Raw genomic sequence first — 20198 nt, 5'->3', positions numbered from 1 at the left:
GTGAACATAATAGGCTCTGTTGCCAAAGTTTCCTCCTGTACCCCACTGTCTCAGATACACAATTTGCCTTTCACTAACTGTAGACTCGCACATAATCACCGGCAAATAAAGAATATTGCGATGCAAGCAAAACTCCAGTTTGAAGGTTAAACACAAGAAATCAACATTTCAGGTCTTTAGTTATGATAAATTAATATGGCATTTGAATGCACATTTCAAATACATGCTTATAAGTGCATCTTGCAATTATAAATGAAACAAAAACTATAAATTAAACAAATAATTTGCAGTTTCATGATAATACCATAAATCTGAAGACATGAGCATAAATGTGCATGAACACTACATTCTGATGGATACACCTACCTGTTGATTCCTCACCTAAAGAATTTTCCCCCATGCGCCAGCTTCGACGGAAATTTTCTTCTAGCTCTGTACGTCGATGATGTCACAATTGCCCGAATCCACGCGACGCCGTATGACGTCTTCCAGGCAATAAGAAGCCCTTGTTGATGTGCAGACGTCAGTTCCCTTTTTTCCAAGCCTTCAAGTAACGGTTTTTCTTCGAGGCTAAGAGGGAGCTACAGTTGCACTTCGGTGTTACTATGTCTCAGCCGAGAAAATCTGGCTTTAAACCTTGTAACCAGTGTGGGGGTCGGATGTCGGTCACGGACCCCTATGAAAATTGTTTATGGTGCCTTAGTTCAGACGATGAGGTCGAGTCATGCGGATCGTGTCAACGCATGAATCCTAAGGCACTTACGGAGAGAGAGGCGAAACTATTCCTGGCCCATTCCAAGAAAAGGAAGGAAAGGCGTCATCGTAGAGTCTTCTTCAAAATCTTCGAAGACTCATCGACGCCACGGGGACTCTCAGCGCCGATCGAGCAGGGGCCGATCCAGATCTCCGTCACCTCGGCACCGACCGACGTGGGAGGTTAGCCTGACCATCACACCTCCGACGACTCCGGCTTCTCCGATTTCACCCTTGTCGGTGTTTGAAGTCGAGCCTCATCAGGAGCCGGTGGCTTCTCCGGAGCAGGAGATGCCTGGTCCATCATCGGCCTCTATGCCGGTGCTGGTTCCGCAGGCTTATCCGGCTTTCGCGGCGCCGGGTACGGATCCCGCTGCATTTTTAAATGCAATGTTCTATATCTTTTCCACCACAGCACCTGGTGGAGGGCATGCGGGTCCATCAGGAGCTTTGGCTTTTAACTTTGGTGCTCCGGCTCCTTACAAGCCGACACCCTTTATGCCATTTCTTCCTTCTGGAGCCGCTTCGGCGCCGATGCCCTTGGCGTCGCCCAGGAGGCCTGTGACGCCTACAACGTCTGCTGTCCCGGCGGATTCTCCACGGATCCAGTCAACAGTGAAATTGCCTGTGGCGCCGGAGGGTCCGGTGTCGGATGGATCCGAAGAGAGGCGCCGGCGAAGATCTTTGGTGTCTGCTGACACTTTATAGACGCCAGGACTCAAATCCAGGCTCCGATCCAGGAGATTAGCTTTACGGCTCCTGGAGGAAGAGGAATACAGCAGACAGCATTTGGAGGAAGGCGAGATCTTGGAGCCTTCAGGTGATTTCCAAGGCTTGGACACAGCAAGTGGCATTGACACTTCCCCTGAATGGGATTTGGCTTCCCCAGGGGAGTATACTGAGGAAGCTGCATCATTTCATGCGGTAATAAGGAAGGCTGCAGACTTTTTGGACCTTCCTCTTCCTGCTGCAGAGGTGAAAAGAAACCTTCCGACTGAAGTGCTGCATCCGGCTTCGGTAGTGACGGTGCCTCTCTTGCCCTTTAATGTGGTCCAAAAGAGCCACATTGAAGATATCTGGAGGAAGCCAGTGACTTCAACAGCCGTCAACAGGGCGGTAGCCAGATGCTATCGTGTGGCTCCAGGTGACCCAGACTTTCTCTCCAAACATCCAACTCCGGAGAGTTTGGTTGTTCAGGCATCGTGCTCCTCTCGATCAGCTCCTGGTTCGTTCCCCGGGACCCCTGCGGACAGGGAGTCTAAAAAGATGGACCAGGCAGCAAATAAGGCCTTTTCTTCGTGCAGCATGGCCTTGAAGTCGACCAGTGCGACTTGCATTTTGGGGGGTTATATTCATGCCCTTATGGAGGAAGCTAAGGGTCATCCTGAATTGCCACAGGAGGTGTTGCATCTATTAACGGACTCTCAGGCGGCGGCGACCCAGGTGATTCAATCTGGGTTGGACACCTTGGACTCCGTGGCAAGAGCTATGGGTACATCCATAGTGACGAGGCGACAGGCTTGGCTGCGTTCATCAGGTTTCTTCTCGGATGTGCAGGCTACTCTCCTGGACCTGATATAAACAAGGCAACAGAAAGCTTAAATTGGCTGCATACTCCTATAGTGTGAAAGTATGAAGCGGGTGCTCTATGCACATAAATATATTGTTGCCAAATATGTGTACTGGAAAAGAACCCTTAACCAGTAAAAAGACTATCAAATAGAAAAATATGTGAGGCACTCCTATTCAATTAGTAAAGTCATCTATGGGTAGTCACAAAAAAAGAGACCGAAGCGCACTCCCACCAGGTTAATTTAGGAAAATCGAAATTCAGCAACTCACAGCGAATTCCTTTCAGTCTTTTCAAAATTCAGGCCTATATCGAAAAAACATCACTGGACACGTGTTTCGGGGTTGATCCCCTCATCAGCAGAGAAACTAAAAAATATATCACCCTCGTAGGTGCAGCCATTGCTGGATGTGTTCCAGACTCTCATTCCTTTTAAAGACCACATACCTGGCTCGTTCAGCAAATTCAATTGCAAGCACCTGATTAATATATTCAAGTACCAGCCCAAGTGCATGCTGGTTACGGTAGTCCTGCGCATTTGTAGTTGCACCCAAAGTGGGTTGCTGGAGCCAGACAAAATCATGAAAAGAATACAATTCCTTAGTAGGCGAATTCGACGTGAATTTTCAAATTAGCTGCATATATTCCAACCTGCTGCTCGAAGTGTGACAATCCATTTTAGTCACACCGACCTGCTCAGAACACAGTGGTGCTGCTTTCCCGGCTGGACCAGCCGGTGATTTATTTTAAACAAAAGCATCCTCTCTGTGAAAGCGCACTCCCACCAGGTTAATTTAGGAAAATCGAAATTCAGCAACTCACAGCAAATTCCTTTCAGTCTTTTCAAAATTTAGGCCTATATCGAAAAAACATCTCTGGACACGTGTTTCGGGGTTGATCCCCTCATCAGCAGAGAAACTAAAAAATATATCACCCTCGTCGGTGTGACTAAAATGGATTGTCACACTTCGAGCAGCAGGTTGGAACATATGCAGCTAATTTGAAAATTCACGTCGAATTTGCCGACTAAGGAATTGTATTCTTTTCATAATTTTGTCTGGCTCCAGCAACCCACTTTGGGTGCAACTACAAATGCGCAGGACTACCGTAACCAGCATGCACTTGGGCTGGTACTTGAATATATTAATCAGGTGCTTGCAATTGAATTTGCTGAACGAGCCAGGTATGTGGTCTTTAAAAGGAATGAGAGTCTGGAACACATCCAGCAATGGCTGCACCTACGAGGGTGATATATTTTTTAGTTTCTCTGCTGATGAGGGGATCAACCCCGAAACACGTGTCCAGAGATGTTTTTTCAATATAGGCCTGAATTTTGAAAAGACTGAAAGGAATTCGCTGTGAGTTGCTGAATTTCGATTTTCCTAAATTAACCTGGTGGGAGTGCGCTTTCACAGAGAGGACGCTTTTGTTTAAAATAAATCACCGGCTGGTCCAGCCGGGAAAGCAGCACCACTGTGTTCTGAGCAGGTCGGTGTGACTAAAATGGATTGTCACACTTCGAGCAGCAGGTTGGAACATATGCAGCTAATTTGAAAATTCATGTCGAATTCGCCTACTAAGGAATTGTATTCTTTTCATGATTTTGTCTGGCTCCAGCAACCCACTTTGGGTGCAACTACAAATGCGCAGGACTACCGTAACCAGCATGCACTTGGGCTGGTACTTGAATATATTAATCAGGTGCTTGCAATTGAATTTGCTGAACGAGCCAGGTATGTGGTCTTTAAAAGGAATGAGAGTCTGGAACACATCCAGCAATGGCTGCACCTACGAGGGTGATATATTTTTTAGTTTCTCTGCTGATGAGGGGATCAACCCCGAAACACGTGTCCAGAGATGTTTTTTCGATATAGGCCTGAATTTTGAAAAGACTGAAAGGAATTCGCTGTGAGTTGCTGAATTTCGAGTTTCCTAAATTAACCTGGTGGGAGTGCGCTTTCACAGAGAGGACGCTTTTGTTTAAAATAAATCACCGGCTGGTCCAGCCGGGAAAGCAGCACCACTGTGTTCTGAGCAGGTCGGTGTGACTAAAATGGATTGTCACACTTCGAGCAGCAGGTTGGAACATATGCAGCTAATTTGAAAATTCACGTCGAATTCGCCTACTAAGGAATTGTATTCTTTTCATGATTTTGTCTGGCTCCAGCAACCCACTTTGGGTGCAACTACAAATGCGCAGGACTACCGTAACCAGCATGCACTTGGGCTGGTACTTGAATATATTAATCAGGTGCTTGCAATTGAATTTGCTGAACGAGCCAGGTATGTGGTCTTTAAAAGGAATGAGAGTCTGGAACACATCCAGCAATGGCTGCACCTACGAGGGTGATATATTTTTTAGTTTCTCTGCTGATGAGGGGATCAACCCCGAAACACGTGTCCAGAGATATTTTTTCGATATAGGCCTGAATTTTGAAAAGACTGAAAGGAATTCGCTGTGAGTTGCTGAATTTCGAGTTTCCTAAATTAACCTGGTGGGAGTGCGCTTTCACAGAGAGGACGCTTTTGTTTAAAATATATATATATATATATATATATATATATATATATATATATAAAGATCAGACAACTGTATACAATTTTAAGAAAAGTGTAAATGACTACATTAGGGGATGCGGTACATAGAAAACAATTTTTTTACTTTTCATCTAATAATTCAAACTATATGACAGTTGTAACACCAATAGACATATAGACTAAACATTACAGACTAGACATCAATACATGTTGAACATACATAAATCAAAAACAAACAAAGATAATATCCATAGTCAGTCCATCCAAAAAAAAAGTCCTGTTAGAATCCAGTCATGAGATTCAATAATCAGTAGTTCCGTTTGTAACCATATAGTTCACTCTGTTTGAAGAAAGAAAAAAACAGCCAAATACTCCAGCTGACACGTGTTTCGTCCTATTCTGGACTTCCTCAAGGCCATTTTACTATCTTTGGCTGTCTGTTCCTCTGGACCAATTAATGGTATTTTGCTCTCCAGATGTATCGGCTATTCTAAAAATATTTATAGCTTCTTCAAGTGGTGGGCTTCATTATTTTGTAGTTCTTAACCGACATGCTGGTAAACGTGTTCACTGTGATCCTTTTCATGTAGTGGTCCGGTATATTCCTAGCACTCTCCTGGACCTGCCTTTTGATGGAGAAAAACTCTTTGGGACAAAAGCAGATTCTGCCCTTGAACGCTTCAAAGAGAGCAGAGCCACAGCGAGGTCATTGGGACTTCAAGCAGCCACTTTTTCCACCTTTAGATCTTTTAGAAAATTTAGAGGTTGTGGTCGTGGCTCCTCCTTTCGTGGCAGGTTCCAGGCGGCACAGCAATCTGCAGAATCCCTGCCTTACAGATCCTTCAAAGGCAGGGGTAGAGTACGAACCAGAGCGGCCACCCAGCAGCACTCTGCCTCTTCCTCAGGAGGGGTGCAGCAGGGAAAAAAGCCTTAGTCCTCCACCACTCCCTGCTCACGTGTTTCCGGTAGGGGGGAGACTTGCCCGATTTCTTCCCATGTGGGAGTTTATAACATTAGACTCCTGGGTCATCAACATCGTGAAGAAGGGGTACGCTTTTCCCTTTCGGGAGTTCCCTCCTCCCTTCCCTCCCCGCCCATCCTTCCGTTCGGACGACCATCTTCTGTTGCTACAACAGGAGGTGTTATCCCTTTTGTCAAAGGGCGCAGTGGAGTTGGTTCCGGAGCAGGAGAGGGGTCAGGGCTGTTATTCAAGATACTTCCTGATCCCCAAAAAGGATGGTCAGTTGAGACCAATCCTGGACCTGAGGATTTTGAATTGGTTCCTCAAACAAGAAAAGTTCAAGATGCTGACCCTATCACAGGTTCTTTTGGCATTGAACGAAGGAGATTGGATGGTGTCTGTCGATTTGCAGGATGCGTACTTTAATATTCCGATCCTCAAATCGCACAGGAAGTATCTCCGGTTTGTGGTGGGGTCGCAGCATTATCAGTTTGCGGTCCTCCCGTTTGGTCTTACTTCAGCACCTCGAGTCTTCACAAAGGTGATGGCGGTGGTTGCAGCAGAGCTCAGAAGAAGAGGGATAGCGGTGTTTCACCATCTGGACGATTTGTTGATCAAAGCCAAGACTCCAGAGCTCGTGCGGCGTCACCTGCAGTTGTCAACTCAGTTGTTGTTCGACCTGGGTTTTTCAATCAATGTGCCCAAATCTCACCTGGAGCCCTCGCAACGCCTCCTGTTCATAGGGGCAGTACTGGACACAGCATTGAATCAGGCCTTTCCGACCCAGCGGGTTCAGGACATTCAGGCGTTGATTCCAATGTTTCGAAATGGAGCGGTAGTTCCAGTCCTCAAGGTCCTACGTCTGCTCGGTCTGTTTGCTTCTTGCATACTGCTGGTCACTCGTGCACGCTGGCACATGAGGGCCCTTCAGTGGTGCGTCCGCAGGCAGTGGTTTCAGCACAAAGGAGATCTTGAGGATTCGATCAGGATCTCCAGAGACACTGCTGTGGATCTTCAGTGGTGGGCTGCGGTTGGCAACCTGTCGCAAGGAAGGCCGTTCTCGCTGCCTCCGCCAGTGGCCATAGTTGTAACAGATGCTTCCACTCTAGGGTGGGGAGCTCATCTGGGGGACCTGGAGATCAAAGGCCTTTGGTCTCCAGTGGAACAGCGGTTTCACATCAATCTGTTGGAATTGCGGGCACTCAAGGCCTTTCTCCCTTCCCTTCGCCGTCAGTCAGTCCAGGTCCTGACGGACAACACTACCGCAATGTGGTATATAAACAAGCAGGGAGGAGTGGGGTCGTATCTTCTCTGCAGAGAAGCTCTTCGACTCTGGTCCTGGCATCAGGACCACAAGATTTGCTTGGTAGCAAATCATTTGGCCGGGGTTCTGAATGTGCGTGCAGATGTTCTCAGTCGACGCATCTCGGTCGACCACGAGTGGCGGCTTCATCCAGATCTGGTTCTTTACATCTTCCAGATGTAGGGGTGTCCGAGGATAGATCTGTTTGATACTCAGGAGAACGCGCAGTGCCCATTGTTTTGCAGCCTCCAGTATCCAGTGCAAGGAGCTTTGGGGGACGTGTTTCAGATGTCCTGGAAGGGTCAGTTGCTTTACACGTTTCCTCCCATACCCCTAATTCCTCGAGTTCTGAGGAAGATCCGCCAAGACGGGGCCCAGGTCATCTTCATAGCCCCGGATTGGCCGAGAAGGGTGTGGTATTCGGACCTTCTCCAACTCTCTCTGTGCCCTCCGCTCTGTCTCCCTTACAGGGTAGATCTCCTCTCGCAGTCGCAGGGGCAGATTCTACCCTCCCACCTCCAGAGTCTGCACCTTCATGCCTGGAGATTGAACGGGGCAATCTGAGTGCTTTTTTTCTCCCGCCAGAAGTGGCCAATGTTATTTTATCGGCCAGGTGACACTCCACCAAATCGATCTATGCAAGCAGGTGGGCTAGATTTGTAGGTTGGTGTGGAGAGAACCAAATTAATCCCTTAAAGGCTCACGTGTCTGATATATTATTTGCTCTTTCCTTGGCACAGAAGGGTTGTGCAGTTGCCACAGTTAAGGGCTATTTATCTGCGCTGTTGGCTTTTCTGTGCCTCCCAGATCAACCCTCCTTGTTTAAATCACCACTTGTTTTGAGGTTCGTTAAGGGTCTCACTAATAGGTTTCCGCCCACTCCGTTTGTTATGCCACAGTGGGATCTTAATTTAGTATTGACATTTCTAATGGGATCGCCATTTGAGCCGATGCACTCTTGTTCTTTGCGTTTGCTGGTCTTAAAGACTGTATTTCTAGGAGCCATAACATCGGCCTGAAGAGTGAGTGAGCTCCAGGCTCTCAGTGTAGAGTCTCCATACCTTTCCTTCTTTAGAGACAAAGTGGTGTTAAGGACCAAGGCGGCTTTCCTCCCGAAGGTTGTTTCACCCTTTCACTTGGGGCAGTCTATTACTCTCTCTTTTCCTTTTACCCTCCGCCTCATCCATCCAAGGAGGAAGAGAGGCTCCACCGATTGGATCCACAAAGAGCATTGAGCTTCTGTGTCGACAGGACGAGGGAGTTCAGGCAAGACGATCAGCTCTTCGTTGGATATGTGGGGAAGAGGAAAGGCAGAGCAGTCCACAAGAGAACGCTGTCCAGGTGGGTCATCCTCTGTATCAAGCTTTGTTATTCCTTAGTGAAGATAGAACCACCTGTGGGGCTTCGAGCTCATTCCACCAGAGCTAAGGCTGCTTCATCGGCCTTGGCTAGGGGTGTTCCTGTGGTTGGCATCTGCAAGGCGGCAACTTGGGCATCCCTCCATACTTTTGTCAAACATTATTGTTTGGATTCTGAGGTCAGGAGGGATGGCCATTTTGCATGCTCAGTGCTGCAGGATTTCTTGGTTTGACCATTCATGCACCCACCTCCGGAGGTAGTAGTGCTTTGGGACTCTATTCTTTAGGTGAGAAATCCACAGGTAGGTGTATCCATCAGAAGAATAAGTTACTTACCTTCAGTAACGCTTTTTCTGGTGGATACATTAACTACCTGTGGATTCCTCACGGTCCCACCCGCCTGCCCGTTGCCTGGCTGGTCTTACCACGAAATCCGTGGGTGAGCACCGTTGTCTTGTATATTTGTATATAATTGGATCATGTATATAATTATGGCATGTATATATGTATTTCTTTCTCTGATTTATTTAATTCAAGGATACATGGTTAAACTTGACTGGTATATTTGTTTCCATATGAAAGTGTTGTTGCCGTTCGTTTCTTTTTTACTTTTATGGTAATAAATGTTGCGTTTTCACTTTACTTGATGTGATTATGTTCTCTTCAAGGTCAATGTTCACCTGTTCGCCTCAAAGGCACGTAAAAAATGGTGTTAACTGATGTCTGCACGTCGACGAGGGCTTCTTATTGCATGGATGATGTCATACGGCGTCGCGTGGAGTCAGGCAATTGTGACGTCATCGTCGACGTGCAGAGCTAGAAGAAAATTTCCGTTGAAGCTGGCGCGTGAGGGAAAATTCTTTAGATGAGGAATACACAGGTAGTTAATGTATCCACCAGAAAAAGCGTTACCGAAGGTAGGTAACTTATTCATTAAGCATGTTAAAATCAAACATTATAACACACATATATGAACTGTTGATTTCAACTGTGAGTGCAACTTCAATTATACAATTTAGGCGTTCCAGACTATACTAGTAATAAGGTTCACGATATAAGTATAGTCGAATACATTACATCACTCCTGTAACACATGATGGTATAAACCAAATTAAGTCACAATTATTTTTTTATTGAATATTTTGATTTGTGTATTTTTTTACTCGGTCTGCTGATTTTGCTGCGCGTATATGTACATCTCTCCGAATATTACTAAAGTGTTGTCACAACCCTTTCCACTTTATAACAGCTGTGGTAATTCTGTTGAACTGTACCCTTATTGAACCATACAACTCCTTGGAGCCAAGTCTTGAGGGCGTCTTGAGCTACCTTGAGTCAAGGAGTCTTGGAGGGGCTTTCAGTCACAGACTAACTGGTTTAGAGGGGGAGCCGCTGCAATCTCACGATAGATACTGCTCGCTTGTCCTCGTCACCTGTGACATTGGGACTTACACATAGGTAATAGTATTTACATATGTGTGATCAAGTGCCTGATTTGAAGAGGTAGGTTTTCAGGTCTCTGCGGAAGGATGGGGGCGTGTAGGGGAGCAGAGGTGGCTAGATGACTCATTTGCATTACAAGTGGTAAGCATGCTTGACGGTGCATCTCAATGACTCGTACGCGTACTTAGCAGCAAATTTCCTTTGTAATACCTGCGGTCCTCCAGCTTCATTCATGTTGTTTGTTTCTCTTTTCCAGCTGGGAACTAATTTGCTGTCCTGTGTTTTAAACACACTTTCACTTAATGCATTAATCTTTTAGCCCGCTGTGTGTCACAAACATGGCGGGACCATCTTTCCACAGCTGAGCATAAATCTTAGCAAATTTAGCACATCCAGCGATGGGAGGTCGCTTAGCCATCCTGGCTTGGTCTTCTGCTGCTGACGGCTAAGAGCCCCTGGTCTCTTATCGTCACCGTGGACCGTATTACAGAAGTGCCCGGGGCGAGGGGTGGCAACGAGCATCTGTGCCTTTGGGCACTTCATACTACAGAAAGTGTCACTGCCACTCCTATAATTACTATATTAATGTATATGTTGGAGCCTTGGGGCTGCTTCCCACATTCGCATGGGTGCGGGCACGTTTCTTCCCCCCCGGATCCTAGGCTTTCTTCTTTTCCTTTAGAACCTGGTCTTTCTTCTGTCTTGTTTGTAGTCTGGTGCTTTTGTCGTCAGTGGCCGGTGCTCCCTACGACTGGGTGCCCGGCCACTGCCTTTCAGATGTGCACACTGTAAGAAACATTCTTCCTCTGCAACATTTCTAACATACACTCTGTACATAGTGCTCTCTTCCTCTGCTCCTTATCTAACGTACACACTATATGTAGTGCCCGCTTCCTCTGCACCATTGCTAATGTACACATGGTATGTGGCGCTCTCTGCCTCTGTACTTTAGTAACATACACAATGTAAGGAGTACCATCTCCAAGATTGTATCGCTCGGGTAATCACCCCTTTGTCACCCCCAGTAAGTTACAATTCTCCCTCTGAATCTCATCCGCACCACACGTGTCGACTTTGAAACCGCTTGTGGTTCTTCGAGCATCGAGCTTTGCAAAGGCTGTGATTCTGTATGTGAAATTCATCAAAACCCTAACGATCCCATACAGTAAGTAGCTCAGCCTCATTTTTATGATAAGACCTGACTGCGCATAATGCATCCAAAAGTAAATATTCTGTAAAGAGACCCTTCTACTTATCGAGTTGTAAATATATTTGCTTAAGTAACTTCCATTGCACTGTCACATTATTTGTAGTGGTGTTGTAAGAAAGTCCATGAAATGAGTGAGTTCACTCCCTCTGTTGCATGTGCAACTATTTATATAAATGTATGGATGACGTCCACGCTTCGAGCAGAAGCAGCATTCCAAGCGGGGGAGACTGAAATGCCACCCAAAATACCGACTTTATAGTCGTTGCTATTGCAATTTTTGGACAACCGCCATCTTGCCACTTAGACGCCGCATCCTTCCACTAGTGTAAGATGATATGTTACTTGCATTGATGAGCTGCTGAGTGCCGAGGTTGGGTTATAGCGAGTTTGACCACCATTCCTTCCGCCTGTCCACCAAAGGCCATGATAGACAAATCCCCGACCTCCATTGTTCCCCTCTGATGTACAGTATAACAAGAAGCCTACACAACTCTCTTTTAGAAAGCAGCTTTTAGGAAGTCTTTGAATATTGTGGCCTGAACCTTTCTGGTGAGGGTTTAAGAGCTCCCTGTTGGGTGCTAGGGTGGGAGGTGGCTTTTGACTAAACTCGGTGGTGGAAAGCTGCAGTAGTGCCCTTTGTCTAGTGTAGAATGAAGAGGTTGCCTTGAAACAGCCCCCCTTGGTTGCTGATCACTTTATTGATGAGTCTCTGTTGAGGGAGTAAGAAGTCGGTGATTTGGATGTTTTCTGGGAGAGCCACTCCCTTGTAACTCACCCTGACATCTGCACAGCCAGAAAGTGTTATTTAACTTGGTATGTCAAACATTGCAGAGCTAGAGAGCTGTAGATGCAGGTAAACAACTTTTCCTCCAGTCAGATAGATATCTTAGCTAGTAAAACAAACAGTGTGCTTCTCAATTACCAGTGACAGGGCCCTCTCTGGTGAGGTTGGCCAACATCCTTAGCTAAACTTTGAAGAGCTCAGGTGACTAAGCTACATATTGAGACGTGCTTTTTCCCCCAGTATTGTGGTCTGATCATTCTTACCCCATTTTGGTGTTTTGTGATTTTGTCTCTGTGAAAGAATTGACCTAGCCTCCACTCCAGCAGTCACGCCTGTCACCTGCTGGCTAAAAACAGCTGGTTTCTGTTGCTAGCTTGACTATGGTCTCTGGCCCTTTCATTCAGAAGTTTTTTAATTAGACCATCAAGAGTGGTTTCCTAATCGTGAGATATATCAAACACCCCAGTGCAGGTTAGTAGTGAGATTTAAAATTACAAGTGAAGAAATAACAGCCTGGTTCATTGTGTCCTTTCAATCTAGAACAGAGTTTATCACTGCCCTTAGTTTAAAAACCTTAAAACATGTGATTGTGCCAGTAAGTCCCAAGACGGCAATCCCAGCTCTTACTTTAAAGCCTGCATCATTGAGTTTGCCAGTATTGTCAATAAAGTTTTTTAAACAGACTTTGAGGACATTCCCAATTTACTGTGGTATCACGGGGTCAATTCTTATGCACCATAAAAAGCTTGAGGTATTTGTTTTCCTATAGTAGGCTTTTTTTATGGTTCCACCAAGAGTCCACCAAATAGTATATCACACCGTTCAAGAACTTTTGTTGTGGAAGGTTTTTAATACAATAGATATTAAACTGCAAAATGAAGAGTAAGGTATTTGCAGACCGTGACCTGTTTGAATAAAACAACTTTAAGAAATCTTGCCAATGTCCTTGCCCGCTTAGAAAAGGTCCACTTCATAGTGTTCTGTACATTGATATCTGATCTGATGGCATTCTAGTGTGCACTGAGGGGATCATGTTTTCTTCCTAATCCTACAGAGGTGTAGCCTTTAAGGACTCATCCTCATACCTGAGGCAGTCTTTTTTCCGAGATGATGAATTTGAATTCAATAAAAAAAACTAGGAAGCTCTGAAATAAAAAGGCTGAAGAGTGGGAGAGCTAAAACGCACCACTGCCATAAGCTGTTTTGAACTTGAATTTTCTCAAATAAAATGTAATTCCCATTCAAATCCACCTGCACCCAGTTTCTAGAATGCAGCTGTTGAATCATAAATGGCAAAGTTTGGAAAATGTTATAATCCTCTTCTTTTTTTGCTAGAGATGGGGCTCTGGCCTGCAGGGCTTCTTTAGATATGATCTCGTCAGCAGCAGGCAAGCATAGAAGGGTCAGAGGGGATTTTAATGGCGGCTCTTGAAGTGCAGAGATCCCAAGCGATTGGCAGTGGTAAGATAAATTTAGGCATTCCATCCATCACTTTGTTTTTGATGCCGGAAGTGCAGAGGCGTCCATGATGGGCCTTTGACTAAATCTGTAAGCTCGACTTCAGATGCCTCTTTGCTTCCCACCAGCCTGGTATTCTCATTGATAAAAGATCTGATGGTGGGGACAGCAGCTTTTTGGTTTTTCTGCCCATGGTGTTTTTAAACTCACATATCCACCAAATTGTACGCCTAAGTTTGTGTTTTTGAATTAGATCAATCTCTTTAAAAAGCAGCTGTTATTTTGTGACAAATTTTAGACTAGCCAAAGCCTTTGGGTCTCCTAGCCAGCAACAAGACTGGTGTTTCTCCACCATGGAGGGCTCCTGACACCAGACACCACGTGCTTCCATGCTCACCAGGTAGGTTTGCCTGGGTGGACTCACCTCGCCTTCTCTTGAATACCGCAGGTACAGCTTTCCGCTACGTTTTAAGGCATCTTTGAAAGTGGGCTCTGGCCCCGGGCCCCAGCCTTTCAGGGGGGCCCCTGATTGATCTGGCTCTGTTCTCCACACAGTCCTGCCTTCATGATCTTGAATGACTCTTAAACATAGACTGTTTTTAAGTACTAGCTTCCTGTCATTTATCGTTAACACAGGTCCTGTATGAGTCAGTTTCAATTTGTATAGAAATGTCTTTAGGTTTGTCTGCACCATACAAAATCTAGAAGTCCAATTTAGATCAAAGCAGGACTTCACCTATGAGAATGGCAGTGGGTCGCAGAGATTATTTGCAATAATATTCGTGAGCTGCTATGTTACAATATTGAATACACTCGTCACTCTCCCTGAATATTAGTTGTAAACAGATTTAGAATTTGGCCCGGTGAGTCTGTGACAGTCAGTGACCTGGCCAAAGAGGGCACGAAAAGTGCCCATTGGATGATAAATTCAAAGCTGTTCCGAAAATGGTCCCCCAAATACGTTTGGCCCAGGGCCCCCACACTTCTTAAGATGTCCCTGTTCGAAGCGCTACTGACTCAGCTTGTCAATCTACAGCTTACTTTTTGAGGTATTAATGTGTATAACTATATTAATAATGTGGCTTGCGTCTGCGGGTCGGTGCTGTGTGTTTGACATTCTACTGGTGCTGTCCATAATCACCCTCTCTGCATGGTACATTTTCTGTTCTATGTTTCGCGAGCAATTTAGCCACCAAGAATAATGTCTTTGACATTTGTAAAATAACAAAGGGTCATATTGGAATTGGGGGACGCGCTCTAACCAATGTTTGCGAAACTATCTGTAAATGTAAAACCTGCGGGCATCTTTCACAAGAATAAGTTGAGGGAAGGGGCGAGCCGGGCACGCATCAAGTTCTACACATCATCTGTTGGAAGAGAGCATGGGTACTCGCAAACATTTTCCCAGGGGCCAAAAAGTTTGGTTTGTGACGTGCCCGGGGGCCAGGTAGGTGTAGGAGAAGCAAATGATATGGCTGAAATAAACAATGGAAAACCAGAAAACCTGGGATGAATCCCAGCTTACCCACTTTTCCAAACTGTGTGATCCTAGGCAATTGTTTAGTCTCACTTCACTCCTTTTTCTGCAGTATCACATTTAAGATGACCTCGAAATACATGATTCATGGTGTGAGCTGCACAAAACCTGCTTCTATGTTTGATTTAATAAACTATAATGTTGTTCATGTATGATAGGAACCCAGGCCACCCATAAAGTGCACATACCAAGTGACTGGCCTCTTCAATTTACTATTGGTTGTGTTCTCAGGATAAGGGAAATAATTAATGTTTAAAAATGTGTTTTTCCAAATGTATGTTTGAAAACTATCACTTTTAAAAGGAATACATCTCAGTGCACTGATTAAATTGTACTAAGGCAAAAAGGTTCTGCATGTTAACTAAATACACTTTAATTTTAAAAGACTGTCTTAGTTTTACACTTGTGCTGCAAGATGTCTTTAAAAATGAAGACGTTTCTAAAGTTAAGTGCAGGAGTCTCTAGTTACTTTAACACCAATTAAGTTTGACATAAATGATTGTGTGTGTATTTAATATTTTTGTTGTTATTGCAAAATCGAGCAAACGGCTGCCAGTGCTCCTGTTGCCCAAGGGGCCGCATGTAAAGGTCAGAGGGGCCGCATGAGGCCCGCGGGCCGTACTTTGAGTATCTATGGAAGAGAGAGTAGTGACAAACATTCTTTCAGAGTTACTGCCAGATGCCTGCCAAGAGGGCCACAGGCGCAATCCGCTGAACACCGCGTCAAGGCGCCCCCGGCAGAAAGAGCATGCATGCTTTTCCCTTTAAATAAGAGCCCGCTGCGACTAGGGGCGTCATCAGTGCGGTTGGTTTACATAAAAAAACTAACCAGCGTTGATTAATTTATAGAACAAAACCCGATACATTCATGGCTGCTTGTTCAGTGCTTAGTACCTCTGACAAAAACCTTGAAGCGCTAGCGTTTACAGCAGAAGTTATAAAAGTTGTTAAGAAATGTTTCCCTTTAAACTTCAGCCTCTGGATGGGTTTATGTTGGAGTTTTGAAAAGTGCTGCACTTCTCGTAAGCGGTTTCAGGGCGCTGGGGCATTACGGCAGAATTTGTTTGAGCATTTAGAGATTGGAGAGGTTGACTGCAAGAGCTGATGTGGTGACCCTGCCACCTGTAGAGGGCTCAGTTAAAAGAAAGTTCGAATGCCCAATATTCAGTGGGAATAGTGGTAATCTTCACGCTATTGGTCACATCTCAGCGTCGCAGTTATGCCCATTCATTCCGCTACACCCACAAGTGCGCAGTGCGTGGATGCCTGGTATTCCGTACGACGTCATCATTTGCTGCAAAGATATCAGTGGCCTGAGAGGTCAGTACATTCAGGTGGTTGGCTGTACACACCAGTGGGCAGAGGCTAGCACGTACAGGTGGCTGGCTGTACACACCAGTGGGCAGAGGCTAGCACGTACAGGTGGCTGGCTGTACACACCAGTGGGCAGAGGCTAGCTCGTACAGGTGGCTGGCTGTACACACCAGTGGACAGAGACTAGCGCGTATAGGTGGTGAGCTGTACAAACATCAGCGGACCGAGTGGCTAGCGTGCACAGGTGGTTGGCTGTACAAACATCAGTGGACCGAGTGGCTAGCATGCACAGTGGTGGGCTGTACAAACATCAGTGGACCGAGTGGCTAGCATGCACAGTGGTGGGCTGTACACACATCAGTGGACCGAGTGGCTAGCATGCACAGGTAGTTGGCTGTACAAACATTAGTGGACCGAGTGGCTAGCATATAAAGGTGGTTGGCTGTAAAAATGTCATCGGACCGGCAAGTGACCCTTTTCTCCCCATCTTGGAAACAGTTTTTTGTTTGTACTGAGCCCTTGCTTCCTTGCTCCTGGCACAGTGAGTGAAAACAGGCAGCATCGTTTAATTTTGCCCTGTCCCCTGTTTTCATTGTAAGAGCCCTCCCGTTACAGAGAGCAGCCTGGCTTGTCAGCATCACTCTCCCGAGTATTGTAGAGGCATCAATCTGGCAGAGGCACTGAGAGCATCCAAACACACCGAGCCTCATCCTTCTAGGGCCACTGCCACTGGGCCTGTATGACAGCATCCCATAAACCTGTTACAAGCAAAGCCCCACAATACTGAGCTCTAGCCTGACCTATGACGAGGGACCCATAACAGACACTGCCCTGGTATTGAGCAGAGTCAGTATCCTGAACTATTGAGAAGCACAGGGGCACTTACGGAGGGAACCCCATCACTAATAGTGCCGTGAAATGTTGAACCATGTCTTGGCATGTGAAGAGGAACCCCATAGCAGGCAGCACCCAACATATAGAGGAACCCATTATAGTCAGTGCCCTGAAATGTTGAGCTATCACGAGGACCAGTATTACTGACACTGCACTAGAAAGGTCTCGCTTGGCCTTATAACTTATGTAGACCCCCACTGGGACCCGGGGACCACTACTGAATCATTACTGGAGCCCAGGGACCCCCACTGAATCATCTCTAGAACCCGGGGTCCCACACTGAATCATTACTTGAGCCCAGGGACCCCACTGAATCATTTCCAGAACCCGGGGTCCTCCACTGAATCATTACTGGACCCCCACTGAATCATTTCTAGAACCCGGGGTCCCCCACTGAATAATTTCTAGAACTCCATCCTTGGAGTGATTGTATCCCTGTCATATTACCTGGAAAAATAGAGCAGCCCCCTGGCATATCAGGTGGGCTATTGTAGTGCCATGAAGTTTTGACTTGTGCTGTGGCATGTTGAAGGGAACCACTTTATAGAGACTGACATGAAATATTGAGCCTCGTGGGGCTGCCTCAGAGTCCCCTGGTCGACCACAGATGACTTCTCTTTCGATAGATACAACCGAGTCTTACTTGTCTGCCTGATGTCTATTGAAAAAATATCTATTCCTTTTACAGTTGACATGTTATTTTAAACTGTGCAAAAAACAGCAACAAACAAATCACCAAACTGTTTGTCACAAACTGTAAACCAGAGTCAACCCAATGATTAGAAAATACATTTAGCAAGAGATTTAATTTGTGGAATGTGAGTTAGTCAATACCACTAATGGTACAGGAAAAAAAATCAGTTTTTTAAGAAAGCCAGTTTTATTTTCATTTGAAAGAAATGTTCCTGTGAAACTTTACTCTTACTCAGTTCAAGAAACACTACTTGGCGTTCACTTGTCGACATGTTGCGCGTCGAGCTCATAGATGGAATAATAGTTCTATTAGGCCTTCGTCAAGACCAGGTGCTTACAGGGAGTTCGTTCCTAGCATAACGTACACATCAGAACATTCACTTTATCAATCAGAAAGGTATTGGGCTCACAAAACCCTGGGTCTTAGGAAAACAAAGTGTCTAGGTCAACATTACCAGTTTCAGCAAGATCTGCTTATCATTTGATAAGGGAAAGACTTTTGAGCCCCCATGCCAGTCTCCCAGGTTCACTCCTTGCATTGCAAATCTCTTATGTTCATTCTCCATAGTCACTGATTGCTTGAACAGCAAATTTTCATTGTCATCACCCTGGAATAGTTAACATCCCCACGATCTTACAGGCAGCACCCTGGAATATGGTGGCTATACCCTGGTACCCATTAGCACAATGGTGAATACTGGCAGTAGCCCCTCTACATATTAGCAGCACACTGGTGTATGCTGGAAGGACCCTGGTTTATGTTGGCCACATCTTGGTACCCGTTAACAGCACATCCATGCTTGTTGGCAGCTGCCTGGTGCATGTATATATCTACAGCCCCCAGGTAAGCACCCTGCCTTATATTAATGTTTCTGTGATATCTTCAGGGGTACTCGACAGTGGTCCATCTCCTTGTCTGGCTTTTGTAATTGACTATGCGCACCCTCCGCGTCTGCTGACTTCTCGGTGTCTGTGCCGTGCCTTCGATCCGTCTCTCTCCCACATCAGCGGTGGTCAGTTACTGCACAGCACAGCCCTGTGTCCTGCATGGACTGTCCTGACTCGTTGTACCTTGTGGCTGTCGGGGGAGGCACTGGTAAACTCCTGAGGCAGAGGGTCGTTTATGCGGGACCAATGTTTAGAGAGGGGCGTGCTGGCCCTGACGTCACATCATGAAGGGTTAGGGATGTGAAGGCCTCTTCGCTGGTACTTGAGCAGGGAGAACACCAAATGTAACTGAGGAAAGCATCTAGTAAGAGTGTTTACCTTGTGCGCATCGCACTCGTAGTTCTTTGACCCCCGTATAATCTTTGTTGCATCAAACATCACTATTGAGAGTCCGTGTTCCCCGTGTGTACTGTGTATGATCAAGGGATAGTTGGAGATACTTCCAGATTTACTTAGTAAAATACCGTTTAATTTACAAGTGTGTTGGAAAATCTTTAACCAGGGGCGGCTCCTCCGTTGGGGTGGAGGAGCATCGGCCCCTGCCAGCAACAGCAGCTGCAAAACCTCTAAAAGAAAACAATAATAAACTTAGTTTATTGTTGTTTTCTTATGGGGGGTTAGGGCCACGGGGTGATGAGCAGTGAGGGTAGGTGCACAGCACTCCCCCCTCAGAGTGCATGTATGTTTGGCCGGCCATCTCGGGATGGCCAAACACACATGCGCACTGTGCTCTCTCCAGCCCAGCACTGTTGCCGGGCTGGAGAGAGCCTGCACAGGCTTCCAGTCCATCTGGGAGCTCCCTGGCTGGGCGCTCCCTGCCAATACTGACGCTGCTCTAAGCAGCATCAGGATTGGCCTCAGGGAAGGCTGCGGAGCCTGTGCCTTCAGCTTGCTGCAGCAGAGGAGATGGGAGAAGCGGTGCAGAGTGGCCTGTGTGCAGATAAGTTTATTTTTTCATTTATTTTATTAATATCCGCCACCCACCCTGCCCCCTTCCCACGCGCTGCCCCACTCCCTGTAACACCTGCAAGCCGCGACTGTCTTTAACATGTTGTTTTCTTTCACCCACTACTGTGCTCCAGGGAGAGTGTGACTTGTTTCAAGTTGAAAAAAATCTCATTCAAGAAAAAAATATATGTATTTTGTGGCCATGGTTAGCAGCAGTTTGCCCAAAGAAGTTAACTACTGTTCAGTTCTCTGTGAAAGTGCAGCTGATGCTGCTGGAAGAAAGGCACTCAGTGGCCTTTTCACTGGTCTGCCGTCGGAATCCTCGGTCATCTGGAGGTGTGTTGCCACACCCCTAGGTCCAAATGTGTAAAGAGTTTGTGTCCTGTAACTGCCTTCAGGTCTTCCCTCAGTCGCATAAGGAGGGGCAGGTTTGAGGCTTCGTGGAGCGGCAGCTGTGTGTTCTTCGAGGTGGTGCGGGACATGTAG

General features: G+C 46.1%; 1 protein-coding gene across 3 annotated transcripts in view; it reads left to right on the top strand.

The window, feature by feature from the left end:
* The window catches only part of LPP (LIM domain containing preferred translocation partner in lipoma), a 657734-nt gene that overhangs the window by 348160 nt on the left and 289376 nt on the right, over nucleotides 1-20198 (top strand). The window lies entirely within an intron of this gene.

Source organism: Pleurodeles waltl, chromosome 11 (genome assembly GCF_031143425.1).
Source record: "Pleurodeles waltl isolate 20211129_DDA chromosome 11, aPleWal1.hap1.20221129, whole genome shotgun sequence".
Classification (NCBI taxonomy): Eukaryota; Metazoa; Chordata; class Amphibia; order Caudata; family Salamandridae; genus Pleurodeles; species Pleurodeles waltl.
This window is presented reverse-complemented; position numbering and strand designations above follow the sequence as displayed.